This window comes from Equus asinus, chromosome 16, assembly GCF_041296235.1.
Source record: "Equus asinus isolate D_3611 breed Donkey chromosome 16, EquAss-T2T_v2, whole genome shotgun sequence".
Lineage (NCBI taxonomy): Eukaryota > Metazoa > Chordata > Mammalia > Perissodactyla > Equidae > Equus > Equus asinus.
Window position 1 is genome coordinate 11,139,672 of NC_091805.1, and position 23,858 is coordinate 11,163,529.

Consider the following 23,858-nt stretch of genomic DNA (forward strand, 5'->3'; position numbering starts at 1 on the left):
CTAGCCAAGTCTTCCTTCTTCTTTCCACCATTCTGAGTCATATTTGTGTTTATTTTATATATAATATCCAGAGCTTTTAGCCATATTTAACAAGAGGAACAAGGAAAAGTAGTCTACTCCATCTTTTCAAAAGCCCAGTGTTCATGTTTTAACCTGCCTTGTGTCCGACCTCTCACTGAAGTTATGTACATCAAGGTGTTGCTCAATATATGATAATATAAGAATTCCCTAAATCTTGTTACCCACATTTGTAAAATTGGGATAATAATATTTATAGCCCAGGATTACTGTGAATAGTAAATCACATGCATTAAGTAAAGATTTTGGCACAGTGCCTGGAGTTTAATAAATATTCAGTAAATTGTAGCTCTTCAAATAGGAACTGCAACTTCAAAAGATTTCAGTAGAAAAACTGGAACAGGGAATAAAGCAAAAACTAATGTCAAGAATAACGTTAAAGGGAAATTAACATTCAACAAATAATAATGATCCTTAATGTTTTTACTACAAATTATGTTCCAGTCTTTATAACTGTTTTATGTTTAATTCTGAATATCATCTTATGAGGAAGATAATATTATCATGCCATTTAATAGATGAAGACATTCAGGAAAAGAGACATAAGTCTCAGGTTTCAAAGAAGTCAATAGGTGGACGGTTGTAACTCTGTCCAGGCAACATCTCTCCAGAGAGTGATCTTTTCTGAATCTGCAATACCTCAAAATTTCCAACTGACCTCTTCAAATGATACCATGTTAAGTATAAGCATGACTTTTGAGACCACATGAACAAAATAATCTAGACTATTTTGAATTCATTCAAAGAGAGGTATGAACATACAATCCACATCCTATGTGGCAAGATTAAATTAGCTCTTTACAGCCAATCCATAGAAAATAAGGTTGAGGACAACAAATTGAATTATTTAAAACACTTACAATAGAACAAAAAATAATGGCTATATGCTGAGAACAAAAAACTGATTTGAAAGTAGGAAAATAATTGCTACTCTAGGACAAATTAGACAATGCAGTATCTTACCAAAAAATTTTGCAGATTTATTATCACTTTAGATATTCAAGGTGAGGCATAAGCTACATTAATTCTTTGAGGCTACAAATTCCTTCCCACAGTAATGCTAAAGGAAACAGAAAATGAGACCAGAAATATCCTCCTATTCTAATTTCTCTTAGCTGTGGAACAAATGATTCACTGTTGGTGTTACTATTATAACCACATAGTAAAACTACCTATTAGTGTCTTAAACCTTATTCCATTTGTTTGCTTGCTTATGTAAAATGTTTGAGGAGAATGGCAGGGAATTAGGGAAGATTGCAGAATGCACAAAATTCTACTGAAACTGAATGTCCGGTTAAGAACAATAATTGTCAAAATGTGGTCTTTCAACAGCAGCAACTGCATGACCTAGAAGATTGCTTAAAATGCCAATTCTCAGCCTCAACCAAAACTTGGCAGAATCAGAAACTCTGGGAATGGAGCCCCCAAATCTGTGTTTCAAGAAACCCTCTATGTAATACGTATGTTAAAATTTGGAAACCACCACTACAGACAGCATATGTCAGTTTCCTGTACTCAATTTCTATTCAGCTGATGCTATTAACTTCTACATGTCAATTCAACCCAGTGAAATTCTAAAACCAATCCTACCAAGGACAGAGACATAAGAGGTACGCTATGTAATAAGTCCTATTGTATGGACCTGAAATATGATTTCCCTTCCATGAGCACCGGGCACTCACTTTCGCACTAACTCATTCCTTGTCGATGACCTTCATGCACCACCACCTTCCTCAATGCTTTGGCTTTGCCATACTACTGAGATGTATCTTAACTTCCTCCACTGACCATCAATTTTTCCTTCAAAGTTCTTTCTTGAATCTCTGCCTCCTTGACTGATATTCTGCTTGATATTCTGTCAAGATGTTCTAGAAGAATAATACATTCCAGATTGAACATTGGCAGAAGGCGATCCTGATAAAGTACATCTAAGTGGAATCCCAGAGCAAGATGAGCAGAAATTATCTAGATGCAGAATACATGAGGAGGAATATGTCTCAATTTTCCAAGGAAGGAGGACAGGGTATTTCAGCACCCAGAAAAAGTGTAGTTGGAAGAGAATGACATGGGGATGAGGTGGGGGAGGATATGTAGTTGCACAGTACTCAGCTTGAGAGTTAGATACTTAAGGCCTTATAAGTCAGGTGAAAGGTATTGAACTGAATCCCAAAGACAATAAAAAAACAAACACAAATGACTCATTGATGATGCGTGGTATGAGGACATTTGCCATTTAGAAATATTGCTCAGAAAACTGCAGATAATTAATTTGAGGAGAATAAGAGTGGATGTCAGGAAAGAAGGCAAGAATCTATCTGGGTTAGGTGAGGGAAAGACGGTGATGACTTGGACTGGAGTGATAGTACTGGAGATAGAGTGTTGCAGGTGGATTTGAGAGATGATTAATTGTTGCCAGAGGGAGTCAAGCATGAAACCTGGTTTCTATTATATGTGGATTAATAATATCAGTATCACATTTGCAATTCATTTTTTTCTTGACATGCAATTATTTTTAGAAGTATTTTTCAAATTCCTATGCCTCATTTGAATATATATACATTTTAGTATTCTCAATATACCTGATTAATCAAGGATTAAAGAAAGCACCAATTCTTAGGAGAGAGTTAAACTCTTGCCAATTGCCATTTGCATTATAACTGGTAACCTTTAGAAACACAGACATTCTCAACATTACACATGATGATACTTTGGACTTGAAGTGAAAGGCTTATGTTCTTTAAAATATGAATGTATCATAGCTGCATAAGACATTCATATTTAAATATTGTTCAGCCACGAGAAAGAAGGAAATCCTACCCTTTGTGACAACATGGATGCACCTTGAGGGAACTATGCTAAGTGAAATAAGTTAGACGAGGAAAGACAGTACAAAATGCTATCATTTGTATGTGGAGTCTAAAAAAGTTGAACTCATAAAAACAAAGAGTAGTATGATTGTTACCATAGGCAGGGGGTAGAGAAATTGAGGCTATGTTGTTCAAGGGTACAAACTTGGAACTAGTAAATAAATAAGTCCTGGAGAGCTAATGCACAGCATAGTGATTATATTAGACAATACTGTATTATAAACTTGACAACTGCAAGGACACTAGACCTTAATTATTCCCACTACAAAAAAATACATGATGATTATGTGACGTAGTGGAGGTATTAGCTAATGCTATGATGGTAATCACATTGTAATATAGAAATGTATCAAAAGAACACATTGTGCACCTTAAACTTACATGATATTATAGGTCAATTATATTTAAATAATAAAACACAAAGCCATCACAGTTGTGCACTGCTAAAGAAAATCATTTGAAGTCGTAAATAAGAGTTTTGGTAGAATTTTCAATATCATGAAAACTTGGTTTTTAATTTTATTCTTTAATTTAAAAATTTGTGGATTATCTCTCCCTTCAAAGTCAGCCTATATCATATTGGAAAAGTGTTGTTTCAGATTTGTTGCCTGTTTTTTCAGACAGCACACTGAGAGGTAACCTTAGGGGGTCACAGTTTATATTTTATAATTACCAGTAATTCAATTAAAACTGAGTCAAGGTCAGGAGATATGGTTTTGACCACCAATTGTTTTATGTGATTAACTTTAACTCACATATCAATTATCCTAATTGCTACTGTATAAATAGCATTCCACAAGGACTGACGCCTAAGGATTTTTTGTATTCTACTCACAAAACAATCACCAACTAAATCTAAATCTCTTCTCTTATAACATAGATTTTCAGCACTAAACTGAAAAAAAAAAAAGGTCATTGAACTTCAGTTTCAACTTGGAGATGTAGAGAGCTGAAAAGAGCATTGTTTCCATACTTATAACACGAAAGTTGATGAACAAACTGTATTTTAATATTTTTCTTGATTCTCTTAGAGAACTAAGGCTACAGAGAAAATGAATAACCCAAAATATGGAGAGAGACAGAAACTTGCAGGAAGAAACAAGACTGGAATATTTCTTTACCTAGGGCAGAAGATACAGAACATCGCAGAAAATAGTAAGAAGTTTTACCTAGGAATATTTAGAAATTGTTAAGGTGGAGTGGGCTAGTATGGGAGTGTGAAGGCTTTGAAGGTCTCAGACAGGAAATTCATACCCTCTTTTGGCTTTTCCTTCAGGAAATCCTCTACGAGCTCATGGGCTCAACAGAGAGGATAGGAGACAATTCAGAGACAACTTTCTTTGTGGTGCTGACTGGGGGAAGTACACAAAAACTCTGTTGAAACTTCACCCATGACCATCTTCCTATCTTCTGTAAGGAATAAGAGCTTTAATATGCAGCAGAAAAGCCAAAAACCCAGAAACAAAAACCTGAAATCTGTATCCTGGGTGCACCAGTGGAAAGCTACTGTGGGTTGGAGATGGCCACAGGGAAAAAGAAAAAGTTCTACCTTTAGGGGAGTGGCAGGAATATATGCCAGAATTACATCTGGAAGGGGACAGGAACATTCATGAAGCCCACAGCTCGAGTCTCAGGTTTACAGTGCCTGCCTAAAACTGTGGCCTAATCAATGATTGCTATTCCATCCCAACCTATCACCAACACAATAAAAAATATCACATAAAACTAAAGTGGAATAGAGGGACAGCTGCGAGAGAATTCTCTCCTGGAAGCAGCACAAAGGAAAAATACAAATCCAAGTGAGCAACAAATTTATCAAAGAAATTTGAGGCCTCTGGTGTGCTGAGTGTAACCACAGCAACAATAAACTTCGAACCAATCTCACTCCCTACTAAGTGAAAGCAAAGCACTGTATTAAAGACCTAGTAGAAAGATGTAGTTATCTGCAAGAATAAAAATATTTCCCTCAGTTCTACTGCCCTACATAACATGTACAGTTTTCCACAACAACAAGTGAAAATTTGGGGCATACAGAAAGCACAGTCTGAAGAGACAAAGCAATCCTAAAAACCAGATTCAAATATGATGGATATGTTGGAACTACCAGAAAAAGATACAAAATAACAATAGCAGATATGTTAAAGTCTCTAATGGACAAAGTAGACAATATCATAGAATAAATAGGTATCTTCACCAGAGAGAAGAAAAGTCAACTGGAAATGTTAGAAATCTAGAACACACAATAACAGAGATAAAGAATTCTTTCAGCAGGCTTATCTGTGAACTTGACACAGACAAGGAAAGAATCAGTGAATCTGAAGATAGGCTAATAAAAATTAGCCAACTGAAATGCAAAAAGAAAAAAGAGTGGAAACAAACAAAAATAGAACATAATATCGAAGAATGGTAAGACAATGCTGAATTTAAAAGGGAAATACAAAATACCCCAAATAACCAAAGCAATCTTGAGAAAGAACAAAGCTGGAGGCATCATGTGTCCTGATTTCAAACCATATTACAAATCAAAACAGTATAGTATGGGCATAAAAACAGACACACAGATCAATGGAACAGAATAGAGAGCCCAGAAATAAACCCCTACTTGCTAGCATATACGATTAATTAATTTACAACAAAGGAGCTAAGAATATACAACGGTAAAATGGCAGTCTCTTCAATAAAAGGTGTTGGGAAAACTGAATGGCCACATGCAAAAGAATAAAACTGAACCACTATCTTACTCCATACACAAAAATCAACTCAAAATGGATCAAAGACTTGAATGTAAGACTTAAAACCATAAAACTCCTAGATGAAAATATAGGTGGTAAGCTCCTTGACATTGATCTTGGCGATGATTTTTTGGATTGACACCAAAAGCTAAGGCAACAAAAAGCAAAACTAAACAAGTAGGAGTAAATCAAACTAAAAAGCTTCTGCATAGCAAAGAAAACCATCAACAAAATTAAAAGGCAACCTATGGAATTATAGAAAATATTTGCAAATTATACATCTGATAAGGGATTCATATCTAAAATATAAGAAAAAACCATACAACTCAATAGCAAACAAACCCAAAAAATTTGATTAAAAAATGGGCCGCGGATCTGAATAGACATTTTTCCAGAGAAGACATAAATAGCCAGCAGGTTAATAAAAAATGCTCAACATCACTAATTACCAGAGAAATGCGAATCAAAACCACAATGAGATAACTCATCACAGCTGTTAGAATGGCTATCATCAAAATGACAAGAGACAACAAGTGTCAGCGAGGATGTGGAGAAAAGAGAACACTTGTACACTGTTGAATGGAGTGTAAATTGGTACAAACCCTATGCAAAACAGTATGGAGATGCCTCAAAAAAATTAAAAGTAGAACTACCATATGATGCAGCAATTCTGCTTCTGGATATTTATCCAAAGGAAATGAAAACACTATCTCAAAAAGATATGTGCACCCCCATGGTCATTGCAGCATTATTCACAATAGCCAAGTCATGGAAACAACCTAACCTAAGTGTCCACTGATGAATGAATGGATAATGCAAATGTGTTATTTATATATATTGGTAACCAGAGGAAGGAATACTTACCAACTAATTTTATGAGGTCCGATTCACCCCACCACCCAAACCAGATAAAGATAAGAAATCTATAGAACGACAACCCTCAAGAACATAGACACAAAAACCTCAACAAAATATAAGCAAATTCAATTCTGTAATATATTAAGAAAGGAATGATAAATTACACTCAAGCAGAATTCAGCACAGGAAAGCTAGGCTGATTCAACATTTAACAAACAAACCATAAGTTATGGATTGAATTGGGTGTCCCCAAAAATTCATATGTTGAAGCCTTAACCCCCAATGTGACTTTATTTGGAGACAGAGCATCTAAAGAAGTAACTAAGCTTAAATGAGGTCATAAGTTTGAGAAGCTAATCCAACATGACTGGTGACCTTGTAAAAGAAAAAACATACCCAGGATGTGCACACATGGAGAGAAGGTTATGCGAGGACACAGAAATAAGTTGGCTACCTGAAAACCAAGGTGAGAAGACTCTGGGAAACCAACCTTGCCAGCATCTTGACCTTGAGCTTCCAGTCTCCAGACTGTAAGAAAATAAATCTCTGTTGTATAAGCCTGTGGTATGCGTTATGGTAGCCCTAGCAAATTAATACACCATGTAATTCACTGTATTAGCAGACTAAATTAAAAAATAACAGTTTATGACCATTCGATATAGAGATAGAAAGAATTAGCAAATTTCACATTCATGACAAAAAATAAACAAAATTCTCAGAAATCTAAGAATCAAAGGGAACTTTTTTAGCCTAGGAAAGGGTGTCTAGAAACCTACAGGTAACATCATATTTAATGGCAATATACTGAATGCTTCCTTTCTAATTTAAAGGTTTCCTTTCTCCTCACACATATTTAACATCATACTGGAAATTCTATCCAATGCAATAAGCCAGGAATAAAAAGGTATACAGTTCAGAAATTAAGAAATAAAACTGTCTGTATTTGCAGAGGATATGATTGTCTGTGTAGAAAAATCCCAAGGACCCTTTAAAAGAATTCCTATAACCAAGATTTTAGTTCAGCAAGATCGTGCAATACAAGGTTAATATACAAACAACAATAGTATTTCCAGATGCTAGCAATGAACAAATGGACTTAGATATTTTTTAAAATATCCATTTATAATGGGACCAAAAACTGAAGGAGTTAGTACGTTGGATTGGTGTGTTGAAAATTACAAAACACTACTGAAACAAGTCAAAGGAAAACTAAATAAATGGAGATACATACAATGTTCATGGATTGGAAAGCACAGTATTATTAACAGTCCAATTCTGCTTCACTTTGATCTATATATTCAACACAATCCCAAATAAAATCCTAGCTAGGATTTTGATAAATATGTGTAAGATGATTCTAAAATTCATATGGAAAGGTGAAGGATGTAGAATAATCAAAACAATTCTGAGAAAGAGAAACAAATTTGGAGGATTCATACTACCTGATTTCAGGTATTAGGTAGAGTATGAAGGTACAGAAATCAATATATTATAGTTTTTGTGAAGGGATAGACACAACGATCAATGGAACAGAATAAAAAACTCAGAAATAGACTTACAAAATCATAGGCAGAACTTCCAGTTTCTGATTCTGCATGTAAGAAGCTTGAAAGTAAACTCTTCATCTGTAAACAGGTAAAAAGCTGAACAGCCTGAAAAATCAACAAGTCTTCTTGGATCCATAAGAGAGGGGAGGGAAACCACAGATCAAACTGCTGCCAGCAAGATTGATGAGACAGACAGGAGAATACAGGGAATCACGGCTTACTGGAAGCAGAGATTCATGAGCTGAAACCACCGTAGGAACCAGTTCTGGTAGCAAAACCTGAACTGTAATCGATGAATTGTTGGAGGCTCAGGGTGGACAACATTGAGAGTTAAAAAGTCCAGCAGGACCCAGTAATGGAGGGCCCCCTACAATATTGTGAAGTTTACCCCCAGGAGCTCAACCAGGTTAACACAGAAAATATTTGAGAAAAATCCTCTTGGGCTTCTGGCGGGGGAAGGAGAGAAGAGACCACTTTGAGCACACAGCACTCTGTTCTTCTTAACAAGGCCAGGCCTCAGGGGAAACCAGTTAAGCAGAATCTAACACCACAGGGTATTAGCAAAACCAAACTCACCTGGGGAGGAGAAATAACAAACTTCAGTCAGCGCCAGCCTTCTGCATGAGAGAATTCCTTGAGTATTTTCCAATATTCAACTTCAGTCTGCTTTGGCCATCCCATCCCAGGAGGAGAAAAAAAATGAGAAACACTTGTGAAGTTTACAATCCAGAAGCATAGGTTTGCTAAAAGACTGAGACCTAATCACGGGATTATAGCGCTCTTCCCTTCCCCTGACACCTCAGCACCACATTACTAAAAGCCTATTTGCAGCAGTTCCTTTTAGCTAGTACAGTCTGCCTGGCTATCAAGAAAAATTACAAGGCTTACCAAAAGGCAAAACATGATTTGAAGATACAGAGGAAGCATCAAACCAGACTTGGCAGAGATGTTCAAATTATCAGACCAGAAATTTGAAATATCAGTGATTAATATGCTAAGGGCTCTAATGGATAAAGTAGATGACAAGCAAAAGCAAATGGGCAATCTGACTAGAGAGATGGAAATCCTAAGAAAGAACCAAAAAGAAATGTTAGAGATAAAAAAAAAGACTAACAGAAAGGAAGAATGCCTTTGATGGACTTATTAGCATACTGGACACAGCGGAGGAAAGAATCTCTGAGCTTGAGGATGAGTCAATAGAATCCTTGAAAACTGAAAAGTAAAAAGAATAAAGACTAAAAAAAACAAGACAGGATACTAAGGACTGTGGAAAAACTACAAAATATGTGACATACATGTAAAGGGAATATTGGAAGGGGAAGAAAGAGAGAAAGGAACAGAAGAAATATTTGAAACAATAACGACTGAATTTCCCCAAGTTAATGTCAGACATCAAACCCCCGGTCCAGGAAGCTCAGAGAAAACCCAGTATAATAAATGCCGAAAAACCTACAGCCATGCGCCGCATAATGATGTTTTTGTCAATGATGGATTGCATATAGGTGTATGTTCCCATAAGATTAGTACAATATGGTTTAGGTGTGTAGTAGGCTATTCCATCTAGGTTTGTGTAAGTACATTCTATGATGTTCACACAATGACAAAATTGCCTAATGACCCAGTTTTCAGAAGGTATCCCATCGCTAAGTGATGCATGACTGTATAAACACATGTTCAAATCATAGAAAATCAACGATAAAGAAAAAATCCTAAAGCAAATGAGAGTGAAAAAAATACTTATCTATAGAGGAATAAAGATAAGAATTATAATCCAACTTCTCTGAGAAATGTGCAAGCAAGAAAAGAGAGGAGTCAAGGATTTTACGTGTTGAGAGAAAAAAGACACCAACCTAGAAATCTTTTTCCTGAGAAATCATCCTTCAAAAGTGTAGGAGAAATAAAAACTTTCTCAGATAAACAAAAGTTGCGGGAATTTGCTGCCAGTAGACTTGACTTGCAAGAAATGTTAAAAGAAGTTCTTTAGAGGGAAGGAAAATAAAATAGGTCAGAAACTTGTATCTACATAAAGAAAGGAAAAGCACCAAAAAAGGAATATGTGAAGGTAAAATAAAAACTTTAATTTTTCTTATTTTTTATTGGTCTAATGGATACCATTTTATTCAAAATAATAATAGTAACAATGTATTTAATTATGTATACTTACATAAAAAATATAGAAGAAATGAGGGAAATAGAAAATCGCCATTAAAACACAGTAATCATTGCTACAGGAAGGATCCACTGATGAATAACGTAATTAGCAGGCATACTTTAAGGAAAAACAGAATAGTATCATAACCTCAAAGTATCTCCCCCAAAATATTTCTTAATTACTATAGTTGATTAAATTATGTCCATAAAATCTTTGATATTTCTCTCTCCAGGTGGTGGAGCTTAATTCCTTTCTTCTTGAGTGTGGAATAGAATGAGTGCCTTGTTTGTCACAAATAGAACATGGAAAGAGAAAAATTGTAACTTTACAGTGGAGGAACCTGGTAGACATCACCTTAACCATGTGACCAAGGTTAAAATGACCACCAATAAATCACATTATCATATACTTATGCAATGAGAAGGACATTTCCCCTCTATAGTATAATCTTCCCCCAAATGCTTAGTCCCCGTTTAATTACAAGAAAACATCAAACAAACACAAGTTGAGGGACATTCTACAAAACACCTGAGCAGTACTCTTCAAAAGTATCAATGTTATGAAGGACAAGTAAAGACTGAGAAAATTTCACAGATTGAAGGAAACTAAGGTGAAATGATAATTAAATGCAACATGGTAAACTGGATTGCATGCTATGAAAGAAAAAGGATATTAGTGAAAAAAATTGAAATCTGAATAAAGTATACAATTTAGTTAATATCATTTTCCCAATACTATTTTCCCAGTTTTGATAAATTTATGACAGTTATGTGAGATGGAAGCTGTGGTATATAGGAGCTCTCTGTACAATCTTTGCAAACTTTCTCTAAATCTAAAATTATTTCAAAATAAAAAGTTAAAAAGTCACAGAGCCTTATATAAAGCCAAACATAAGCCTAGGGCTGATTTAAACTTTCATTATTAGTTGTTTTAGACAACTCTAAATTGATCTATCTATTAAGATACATAGGGGCTATTAACTTTTCTTCTATATCATATGCCACTGATATGTGATGACAAAGAGTGCCATTTGATAGAGGAATTCTGCCAACTGCTAATTCTGTTTTCTCTCTGAGCATATTATTTGTCTGGTTTTCTAAGACTCTTGGCAGTAGTTTATGTCATGTCTGTCAATGCTATATGTAGATTGCAAACTTTGAATGATTCTTCTATAGCCGGTCTTCTGTATTTACTGACAAAACTCCTTTTCTTAACTAGAAAATATTCATTTGTAGTTTCTTTGGAGAAATGAAAGAATTTGATTGGCTTATCAAGGAAATTACCATGATTAATTTAAAAGTATCTGAAAATCTGTGATGATGTAGTAGCATTTTTGGAAAAGTCTCATAAGAGACAATAAACTTTGGATTGGAGCAAACTAATCATTGCTCCAACAAAATTATGTGCAGAAATTTCTGTTTTTACAGATTTACAGATGCATTAAACTTTCAGATTCATGTATCTAGCTCAGTTACATTATATTTGTGTAGTGAAGCCCCGTTGGCTATGATTACAACTTGATTCTGATTTCCAGTATTTCATTGCTACTTTCACTTCTTCAGTGAGCCATTTTTAAGCCATAGATACATCATTTTAAATTGGAAATTTACAGAAAGTCTTCTTGGCAAACAGAAAGTCTTCTGTTTAAGGTCCTACAAAGCTTCAATCAAGATATTAGCTGGGTTACGTTCTCATCTAGAGGTTTGACTAGAGAAGAATTCATATCCAAGCTCTCTGAAGTTGTTGCCATAATTTATTTTCTTGTTACTGTATGAGTGACCGCTCTCGATTTCTGTAAATTGGAAGTTGCTTTCAGTTCCCAAGGGTCACCCACAGTCTCTAGAGGCTTCCCACAGTGCTTTGTCACATCCGCTACTCCAAAATGGTTGCATCCTTCATCAGGCCTGCAAGGAGAGGTTTTTTTTTTTCCAGTCAATCCAAGATAGAGTCTTATATAAGGTCACTTAATCACTCAAGTGACATCCTATCGCCTTTGCCATATTCTATTTGTTAGATCCTAGTCATAGGGCCTATCCATACTCAAGGGGAGGTGATACACAAAGGCATGGACACCAAGAGGTAGAGATCACTGGGAATCACCCAGGGTCTGTCTGCCACAGTGATGTAATATAACCATATCTTCACAAAATAGAAATTAAATAAGTGAAAATGCCAAAACACAAATCATGTGAAATTATGCTTGTTGAGAATATCCACAGAATGTTAGCTAAAAGAGTCTTGTAAAATAACACCAACGTTTACAGATTTTATGATTATTAATAACTTAATGGGAATGTATGTAAAATGATAATTAAATTTACAGATCATATGTATCCATGCAAATATATTTTTCTCTGAAACCCCTAAAATGCCTATAAGCCATTTAATAGATCACCTGAGATCTCCAGTGTTCTGCCAACTCTTCTTTAAGAAACAGCTCCTGGAGCATGGATCTCTTATTAGACAGTAGTCCCGGTTAAATCATCAAGATAAAGATATGGATTTGAGCATTTTCCTTGCTCTAATTACGAAGTGTTGCTTTGATATCTTTTTCTTTTCAATAAATTGCTTCTTGGTTATTATTTCAGTTATTGTACAATATGGGGTAAAACTGTTGCAACAAGCAACATCTCATTGTCTTCTGGGGAAATAATTCGTGTCAAAGGTGAATGCATGGTATTCTTGGATACATTACTATCCTGGAGCTTCAGCTAAGTTGTGAAAATGTAGAGGCATGAGTAAGGCAAGATCCCAGATTTTCTGGCTATTTAAAGCAGGCACTATTAAAGTGTGCCATGACAACTGTTTGTGTAAAAGATGGGCAAGAAGTGATTCCAGAAAGGAAAATAAAGTAAACCACTTACTTTGACACTGGTTTGGGGTAGATCTGTTTAACCCAACTACTAGGAGCAAATATCATCTTAAGTACTGTTGAAATAAGAAAGAAATATATTATACTTGTAGGGCTTTTTCTAAAGTCCTGCTGTTTTTATGCTAACTGGCCCATTTCAAGTACAGATATTCAGTCAGCTGCAGTGCACACTATTATTTTTAGTTATTTCCTTTCCTGGGCCTACAAAGCCCAAGTATGCTGTTAAACTACATAGGGAAATAGATATGAAAGGCATTAAAAATATAAATGGAGTACTTCGCATATGGCACGATAGTGAGAAAGTGGTATGTCTCGTTTTATGGGCCTAGATGAAGCTCAAAAGAAGACAAATAGAGCCATGGATTTATGGAAGTCTGCGAGAGCTTTTTTGTAAGTTTTTAGCATATAGTTTTTCATCTGCCTTGAACTAACTACTACTTCAGGTGGTGGAAATATCACATAGCATACTATTTCATTTCTGTAGCTTAACTTCTAAATAGTATTAAAGTGTATTCTTCTGAAATGTATGTTTGCTTTATTTGCTGTGTTTCCACAACACTATCAAGACATTTTAACTTATCTAGATATGCTTCAAGCACACCACAAAAAAACTTCTTTACTTATGTATCCACTTTTGCTCAAATTCAATATACAATAAATCTCATCTTACTATGGCAGAAAGTAAGGAAATTATGTTAATGCTACACAATGGGTTTATAGTTAAATAAATTTTATAAAGGCATAGGTCTCTCATTGTCATGAAGCAAGCTTTCCCCTTAGCAATATTTCCCTGTGATTAAGTTGGAGATCAGATAACCTTCTTATGCAGTATATGCCCAATAGCAATATAAAATTCAATATCAGCTGCATTATTCCATAGACTTATCCCATTCGACATGCAAAATGAATACAAAATAAATAGATAAACCAAATATAAAATGTAAAACATGGAAGATTTATCACCTGCAAATATGAATGGCGAGGGCAAAATAAAGAGAACGAAACTTGTGGTGGCAACAAAAGAACGTAGCAAATGCATAAATCTGCAATTTTACATTTTCAATCAGTGTTTTAAAGGGGCTTTGTTAAGGCGCCATGGTTCCGAAAGGGAAAGTGTGAATTGCATAATCATCTCCATTAATATACATTGCTACTGCAAGCTGGATATTGCATTCATCTATATATTTTTCTTTCTCCTGAAAACTTCAGCATTATTTCATTCAAACAAAATCAAAGCATTAGTTCAACAACTAAAGCTACATCTGGCTGATTTACCTACTTTATGGCAGAATAAAATGGTTGCCGTATTTATAAATTTGAAAGTGATCAATTAGACTCTGAAAAACTGACTCTCCCATCATGTTCGATATAATTATTGTCATTGTCAAACAATATATATTAAATACTGGTTGAGGCATTGTGATGGGGTGGAAAAAACTGCAAACTATTTTAGTGTTATTTAGTATAAATGCTCCAGTTGAGTTGGAATTGTGTTTAGAACACTACTTATTTTATAGAATTTATTGAACCATCTACTGATGCTATAGACTTCAGATAAGGCTTCTGGAGAGCTTTATTTGCCTCGGATCTTCTGAAGCTGGACAAGGGTGGGATCTGTGTTACACAGACAAAAACGAAATGCACTCCAAAAAATAAATCTGTTCTACTTTCAGAACATATTTAGTCAAAATTCACATTGAAAATTGCCAAGTTGAAGCTTGCAATTCTAAAACTCCTATTTCTTCACCTTCCTTGGCAAATTAAACTTAGATGAGTAAATACATCCCTGAACACTGCATGGTTTTTACCCATTTTTATAGCTTTCTACTCCTCATTTTCATGCACAACAATTCTTTTCCAGTGTTAACGAGAGTTGATTTTAATAGAGTTTACTTTTAATTTTACTACCAGAAACAGTTATCTGTTAAATCTGTTTATTTTTATCTTGTTTCTTCTGCCTAGGTTTGGTTTATCCCTATAGGAAGCAGACATTAACCACACTTCCCATTCTTAGCAGCATGGTTCTCAGATAAGCCTTTAGAAGCAAAGATAAGTCAGTATATGCTGTGCTACTTTCTCTAACAGATGTAAGTTACACAATTTGAAAATTAAGAGAAGAGAATATTTTCCAGTTCTCAAAATCAATAGATTTGAAAAAAATAAATTCTCCATTTCAGGACTTTTCATTAAATGGTTGATATCTATTTGTCCTGGGATAATTTGCCATTTATATTCCTGGAGATATTTGGTAGAGCAACTATTTAGCAAATTTTGTCCTGGAAATTTTGGTAGATACTATGTATATATTTGAGAGATACTCTTTTATTCTATCAAGGAGCATACTACCCACTAGAAGAGATAGAGAAATATATAGTGTTTTAAAAGCCAAGATTGAGATAAGTATAGCGTGTATGGAGCAAACAAGAAACTCTATCCCAGGTCTGGTAGGGCAGGTGGTGCCAGAAAAAGATAACTGCATGAGGCACTATGTAAGATTTATTGGCATTATCAAAGAAAAATAATGCATTGTCAGCTGCAATCCTCTACTTTCATAACAAACCACTGAGTTCAAAAATGATATAGCAGGTTCAGTTAATGCAGATCTGTACTCAGATATGGCCATTAAAACTCAGAAATCCAAGCTTAGAAGCTTAGGAAGATCAAGAAGAAAGTTAAGCAGGTACCCAACCAGGCATGGAAAAGGGCCAAAAACTGGTTGGAGTTGAGAATTTTAACCATCTTCTTTCTTTTCCCCTCCTTGGCTTGGGTTGTTTAAGGCCCAGGGACACAATTTGGAAAGATTCTGCAGTGGGCCAAAGGTGAAAGGCATCTTTGCTACTAAATGTGAGCCTTCAGCTCATGTTTTCCAGAATGGAGCTCTCCAAATGATGGTGTTGTTGGGAAGCATTTCTGAATAGCTACACAAGGGGTCATAAGCATGAATCAGAAACACTGGCAGCTTTCTCCAACCCATAACACAATAGGTGTCCACTCTACCTGATATAGGAGTGAAACAGTGGCAGCAAAAGAGGCAGCAGACAAACCATAGTAGGTGCATGGATAGGTGGGCAAAGGTGGTCACAAAACACCAATAGGGCTAGTGGCTGCCCATTACTTGTGGCCCAAATCGTGTAGTTCCAGTGGCTGTCACCTAAGTTGACTCCCCCCATCAGAGTACAATGGCCAAAATTTTTTAAAAAACTGAGCAAGTTTATGCAGGAGTGTGGGTGAGGGATTTTATTCTAGAGTAAATATTGAGTGGTTTAGCCTGGAGTAACAGTAGTAGAAGCACTTTTGGCAAAGAAAAAGATATTTTTCCCATCCACCAAGTCAACCAGAGGAATACAGTCCTATACCATGGTTTGTGCCTTGCCCAGAGATGGCTGATATTCTATTAAGGAGAGCAGAAAATCAGTAATGTAAAAAAATTGAAAAAATAAAATATGGTCTACATAATTGATATTTCTAATAGAAGATTTTCAGTAGAGAAGAAAAGAAAAGATGATAAATTAAAATTTTAAATAAAATTTAATGGAAAGTCCTGACAAATAAGTAATTAAAATTCTGCACAAATTAACCTTGATGATTAAAAGATAAATGCTCTCAAATTGGATTTAAGAAAAAACAAGATGTAGCCATATGTTGTTTTCAGAAGAAACACTTAAGACAAATGAACACGAAAGAAGGAAAACAAAGGGATGAAAAACTATAGCAGATAAATATAAATCAGAAGGAGAGAAAGAGCAATGTGAATACCCAAAAATAATTAAGAAATGCATACTCAAAAAAGAATAATAAAAGCCTATAAGAAAACTAATTAAGAAAAAGAGGACAAAATAGGAAATTCAGAATAGAAACATAAAACAACCACAGATGCAGCAGGAATTTTTAAAAGCATAAAACAACGTTATGAACAAATAATGCAAAGATTTTGAAAATATTAAAAATTTGACATATTTGGAAAAGCATAAGATGGTAAAATATGTCATTAGCTAGAAAAAGATGGTAATTAGAGGGAGAAGCATGAACAAATGTAGAAAGGGCACCAATCATGTGGAGAGGTTTAGTGGAAGAAATGCATTTATTGGGAGAAAATAGGTAACCCTAGAAAGTTTAGAGCAGTGAAATAACATAATCAAAACTAAAATTTAGGAAGATTAACAAGCTGCGAATTTTAAGGTGCCCAGCTCTTTCAATTTGCCAGATGGAGGGAGTTCCTGGGACACATGCAACCCCCTTCCCCGATAAACTGGGCCAAGTTGGTCACCCCAGCTGTGACGTTAAGAAAAAAAGATGTCAACTAATTGTGGAACCAATGATAAAAGAAAGGCACAGGCCCAATCCTGGAAAAATGTCCAGTATTTATATTATTGATAGGAATGAATTGAAAAACATTTTTGGACCATAAAACACATGTTCCAACCTGCAAATGAGGAGAGAGGACATCAAAGGGTGTAGTGCAATATCACTGTCCAGTTAATGTGGCTAAATCCAGGACATGGAGCCAGACTGACCAGATAAAAGTCAGTCATTTCCCCAACAGAGAGACAACATCTAGGCCTGCCAAAGAGAGAGTGCTGCCCACTCTTCCTTTTCTCCATCTGCAATGCCCTCTCTCTTTCCATTTAGAGAGTATTATTGCCATTGTGTATAAAATCATCATACAGAAAGGTGGGGCAGGGCTGTGTTATATTGGAGGATGCAGTGGAAAGAAAACGTTTTAGGAAAGTCAAGGGAAGTCTTGGGAGCTTTACATACAGGAGACTGTATTCTTTCCTTCACTCTGCTTTCTAGCTGCTACAGAGAACTTGAAACAGACTATTCAGCTCAGCACCACCAGACGCACACCAAAGGTATGCTTGAGTGTTTGCAAATCAGGAAACAGGCTCTGCATAATCAACCTGGCTTTCATACTTGAATTTGAGTGGGAGGAGGTAGCAGATGCAAGTGGACAATGACAGAAGCATCAAGGATCTCACATGCAAATATGGGACCTATAAATATCTCTCTTAGTTTCAAGATGAAGAAGGGAGAAAATGGTGTCTATAAAGGAAAAATATCACGTCAAAAGAGATAAAAGAACACTACCAGGATGTCTTAGTGTAAGAGCATGTTTCTAAAGGGAACATTTCATTAAAAAATGAAATTTTATTAGTTACCAGTTAAGTATCCTGGAGGGAAAATAAAGAACCTAGGAAGAATAGCTTCTACAAAATGGCTTAGGTAGCTATGAAGATAGAACAGTGTTGAGATAGGGGTGCAAAGCAAAGTTATAGAAAAGTAGGGAATCTTTCAAGATACCTAGAATGCAATAGCAGAATTTAACATATATGAATTTTAATGTAATATGCATTTTACATATAAGAGGTAGAACAGGATGAGAAAGAAAATCAGGCCACTAAGCATCAGGAAACGTGACAATCTCTCTTAAAATTAAAAGAGAAGGAGAAAAAACCAAGGAAGAAAAAAAACTGAAAGTATAAGAAAGAACGTGACAGATAAGAACAGTGAATATATACTCAACCTAAGAATGCCAGGTTCCAGAGGAAGGAAAGAACAATAGAAGCAACATCAAAATATGATGATGATGATGATGAAAGGGGAAGAAGGATGAAGATAGACAGCAACCACAATAACAACATCCCTGTGCCAAGACAAATTTTATATACAGGCAAAATCACTCAATACTCAGAAAATTTAGCACTTATTCAAACTCTCTGAGAAAGCTAATAAAGAAATATTCCAACTTTTTAGTACGTAGTGGGCTTTTTAAAAATATATAAGAATAATGTGGATTTATAATTTAAAAATCTGAGAATTATGAGAGGAAATCCAGAGAAGAGTGTATTAATTTGTCTATTCTGCGTGAATATGAGTCAAAAGTTATCATTTTGTTTTTATTTTGGTAACTAAAGAAATATATTGAATTGGATAGATGCACTTTATTTTTTTCCATATTTATTGAGCTATAATGGACAAATAAAGTTGTAAGATGTTTACGTGTATAACACAATGATTGGATATATGTATACAATGGACACATTCACTCTAAAAACTTAAAGAAAATCACCAGAAGAATTAAAAATTGGATTGATATCTTCTAAATCACTATAGAATTATTTACTTTCATGTTTCTAAGGAGATGACTAGCAAATATATAAAAAAGGTGAAAAACTGAAATAGTTGAAGAAAACTAAAACAATACAAGTATTTTTTTATGTTTTTATTGCTGTAACATTGGATTATAACATTATATAGCTTTCATATGTACATTGTAATATATTTCAAATTCTGTTCACCACTCAAAACCCAATTATAGTCCATCACCACACGTGAGCCTAATCACCCCCTTTTCCCTCCTCCCACCCCCTTCCCCATGCTAACCACCAATCCAACCTCTGTCGCTATGTGTTTTTTTGTCGTTGTTTTTATCTTCTTACTTATGAATGAGATCATATGGTATTTGACTTTCTCCCTCTGACTTATTTCTCTTAGAATAATATCCTCAAGGTCCATCCATGTTGCCAAAAATGGCCAGATTTCATCATTTCTTATGGTTGAATAGTATTCCATTATATAGAATACCACATCTTCTTTATCCATTCAACCCTTGATGGGCATCTAGGTTGCTTCCAAGCTTTGGCTATTGTGAATAATGCTGCAACGAACATAGGGGTGCAAGTATCTTTATGTGTTTGCGTTTTCAAGTTCTTTGGATAAATACCCAGCAGTGGAATAGCTGGATCATATGGTAGATCTATTCTTAATTTTCTGAGGACATTCCATACTGCTTTCCATAGTGGCTGCACCAGTTTGCACTCCCACCAGCAGTGAACAAGGGTTCCCTTCTCTCCACATCCTCTCCAACACTTGTTTCCTGTCTTGCTGATTATAGCCATTCTGACTGGAGTGAGGTGATACCTCATTGTAGTTTTGATTTGCATTTCCCTGATAGCTAATGATGCATCTTTTCATATGCCTGTTGGCCATCCATATATCTTCTTTGGAGAAATATCTGTTCAGATTTTCTGCCCATTTTTTAATTGGGTGGTTGCTTTTTAGTTGTTGAGATGTTTGAGTACTTTGTATATTTTGGATATTAACCCCTTATCTGAATGCAGTCCCTATCAAAGTTCCAACAACATTTCTCACAGAAATAGAACAAAGAATCCTAAAATTTATATGGAACAACAAAAGACCCTGAATAGCCAAAGGATTCCTGAGAAAAAAGAACAAAGCTGGAGGTATCACACTCCCTGATTTCAAAACATACTACAAAGCCATGGTAACCAAAACAGCATGGTACTGGCACAAAAACAGACACACAGATCAATGGAACAGAATCAAGAGCCCAGAAATAAACCCACACATTTATGGACAACTAATATTTGATAGGGGAGCCAAGAGCATACAATGGATAAAGGAAAGTCTCTTCAACAAATGGTGTTGGGAAAACTGGACAGCCACATGCAAAAGAATGAAAGTAGACCATTCCTTTACACCATGCAAAAAAACAACTCAAAATGGATTAAAGACTGGAATGTAAGACATGAGACCATGAAAATTCTAGAAGAAAACATAGGCAGTACGTTCTTTGACATCGGACTTAGCAGCATGTTTTCAAGTACCATGTCTGATCGGGCAAGGGAAACAAAAGAAAAAACGAACAAATGGGACTACATCAAACTGAAAAGCTTCTGCACAGCAAAGGAAACCATCAACAAATGAAAAGACAACCTAACAACTGGGAGAAGATATTTGCAAACCATGTATCAGATGATACAAGTATTTTTTTTAGATAAAAACAGATGGGATCATATTGAAGAACTACAAAAGTTTTATTCTTTTTATTCTTATTCACTCCATCTCTTATTTAAAACAGGAGAATGTCATGGAGAGTGAAAATAGCAAAGAAAAAACTCCACTATCACAGCCAAAGTTGGTGAAGAGTGAGGCTAGATTCTGAGGCAGGCAGATAAAAATGTAAACAGCTGCATTTTTCAGAAATAGGTGACAACCTTAAAGGAATCTCCAAAAGGAAACCATGCCTCTGGGAGCAATCAGCCAGGGCAATGGTTTATCAAAGGGCAGGATGGTGGAAGCATTCTGTCCTAGGCCAGAATCTAGACAAAACAGATAAAGATAAAGGGATAAAAATTATGTAGATATAGTTGTAGCTAGATGGCTAGATACATAGATAGATTGACATATACAATGTTATATTTATATCCTACCATATTACTCTATATTTTTTATAACTCCTCTCAAAATTTTAAGTGAATGAACCCCTTCCTAAATATCAGAGTAAAAGGAAACTTTGTAACAATAATTCTTCTGCGAATCTCTCCTACAAGTATATTTGCATATGTAGAGGAAGATTTATGCACAAGGATGTAAATGGCAGGTCTATACATAATAGCAAACATCTGGAAGCAATCGAGAAGCCCATCAATAGGGACTAATTACATAAATGATGGCACATCTATACAATGAAATAGTGTACCCCTTAGGGTAAAAATGAGTTAGATATCATTGTGCTAGAATATGTGTGATTAAGTGAAAAAATGAAGCAAGGTACAGAGCAATGCCAATGGTATGTTCCTGCATGTTCATTAAAGACTATAAGTATGCCTATTTATGCATGAGACATGTCTGTATTAAATATCACCAAACTATTGGCGTTATTTATCTTTGTGCGGTACAGCTGAAAGTCTGAGGTAGCAGAAGTTTGTTCCATTGTATTAACTTCATATTGGTTGAATTTCATGTCACATTTATTTTAATATATCTTTTAGAAGAAAACTTCCTAATGCTAAAAATTAGAGTTGGCTACATGTGAAATGACTATGAAAACGGAAAAACTGCACAGATATTTTCAACCAACATGTCTATCATCATATACTAGCATTATGCAATATTACTTAGACAGAATTATAATTAGGCAATTTCCGAGATTGGAAGAAAGCCAGGTTGAAGACTAGAGATTATTTGTTTTCTACTATGATTAATACCCATTGTCCAAAGCACAATTTTGTCCTTTAAGAGAGAACTCACAGCTCTACAAACGCAGGCTCTACAAGAACAATTGACCAAATGAAAGTAATTAGCCACTTGCAACTTGACTGTTCAAGTAATTGGGGGTGGGGATGGGAACAGTGGCCAACACATATCAGATGATGTTGGGGAAATCAGTAACCTATCTCCAGATACTAGAGAACCACTGGAGCACACTATGTATCAGGGAGTCACACAATGGTAAAACATGGCCTGGGATGAAGAGAGGGAGAAGAGGTCAAATCCTTCTCAGTGACACGATTTTTAATAAAAGAGGCTTTTGAGTAGCAAATTCAGATACAGATTGGCTATAAGCCCCAGAAGCATCTTAAGGCCGGCTTTGCCTCCTAAAAAGTAAGAAACATTTAGGCATTAGTTCTTTATATCTGCTAGAAATTCCCTGCATTTATAAATTAATGAGAGAAATATCAACCCTTTAGTGGCAGACTACGGGTTGTCACCCCAAATCCACTAGCCCCTTTGTCCATCGTAATTAAGTATTCACAGGACGTTTGTCCACCCAGTTATTCTAACAATTCCTAGTCTCTCTTGCAACTCGATGTATTCAAATGACTAATTGCTCAACAATGGAATGAAAGAAGAAATAATGCACATTACTGACACTTCAACTGGTTAAAGGGAAAAGGTTTGCCCTGGACTCTATTTTCCCCATTTCCTACAGTCTGGAGCACAGACATGGTATCAACATAGCCACAAACAAGTAGATGTGGAAAATTCCCTATAAGATCGTGGAGCAAAAGAATATAAGAAACCTGGGTCCCGGAATTCCTTCTGACATAAAATTTTCAGAATGAGAAACAAATTTCGATTGCATTGCAACCACTATGTTTATCACTTTTTTCTGCAGCAATTTAGCCATTATCCTACCTAATAAACCTTTATTGTAAATCAAGATATTGAGTTTCTGATGCAGTGACTTGACTAAAGTCAGAAGCAGAATCAGCAGTTACCTCCAGCTACTCTGATTACATTTCTCCACAAACTCCCTCTCAATATTATTTTCCTTGGTGTATTTTAACCCAGACACGTTCATGTCTCTAATATTTTTAAAATAACCACTTGTCTCAGAGTCAATTTCTAATTTTTTCCACACTAGTAGTACTCTGCAATAGAGATTTTTAAGAAAATGTATGAAATGGTACATTGCCTGAATTTTGGAGATCATTCAGGAAAAAAAAAAAAAAAGAGCCTGAAAGCTTTTTATGGATCCTTGCCTCTGATTCCAGGCACTCATTATGATTTTTTTTTAAATATAAGTTCATTCATATCATCAGAGCTATAAAAACTGAATTAAAATAAGGTGTGAAATTACCTACTAGCACAGTATTTACCACCTAGGGAGTCTCAATAATCTAGTTACTCCCTTTCTCTCCTTTTCTCTACTTCCCAATCTGATAGATAAAAATTTAATTCAAATATTTTCTTTAAAAAGATTGCAACTAAAAGCATGATATCTATTCTATTTCTTAAGGAGGGAAAAAAGAAGAAGTAAAGATATAAAACAACAGATTTTTATAATTAATAATCTTTCCTTAAAATACAAACAACTCATAAGATGTGTTTAACGAACAACATGGATGGACCTTGAGGGTATTGCGCTAAGCAAAATAAGTCAGATGGAGAAAGACAATTACTACATGACGTATAACTTTGCTTATATATGGAAGATACACAAAC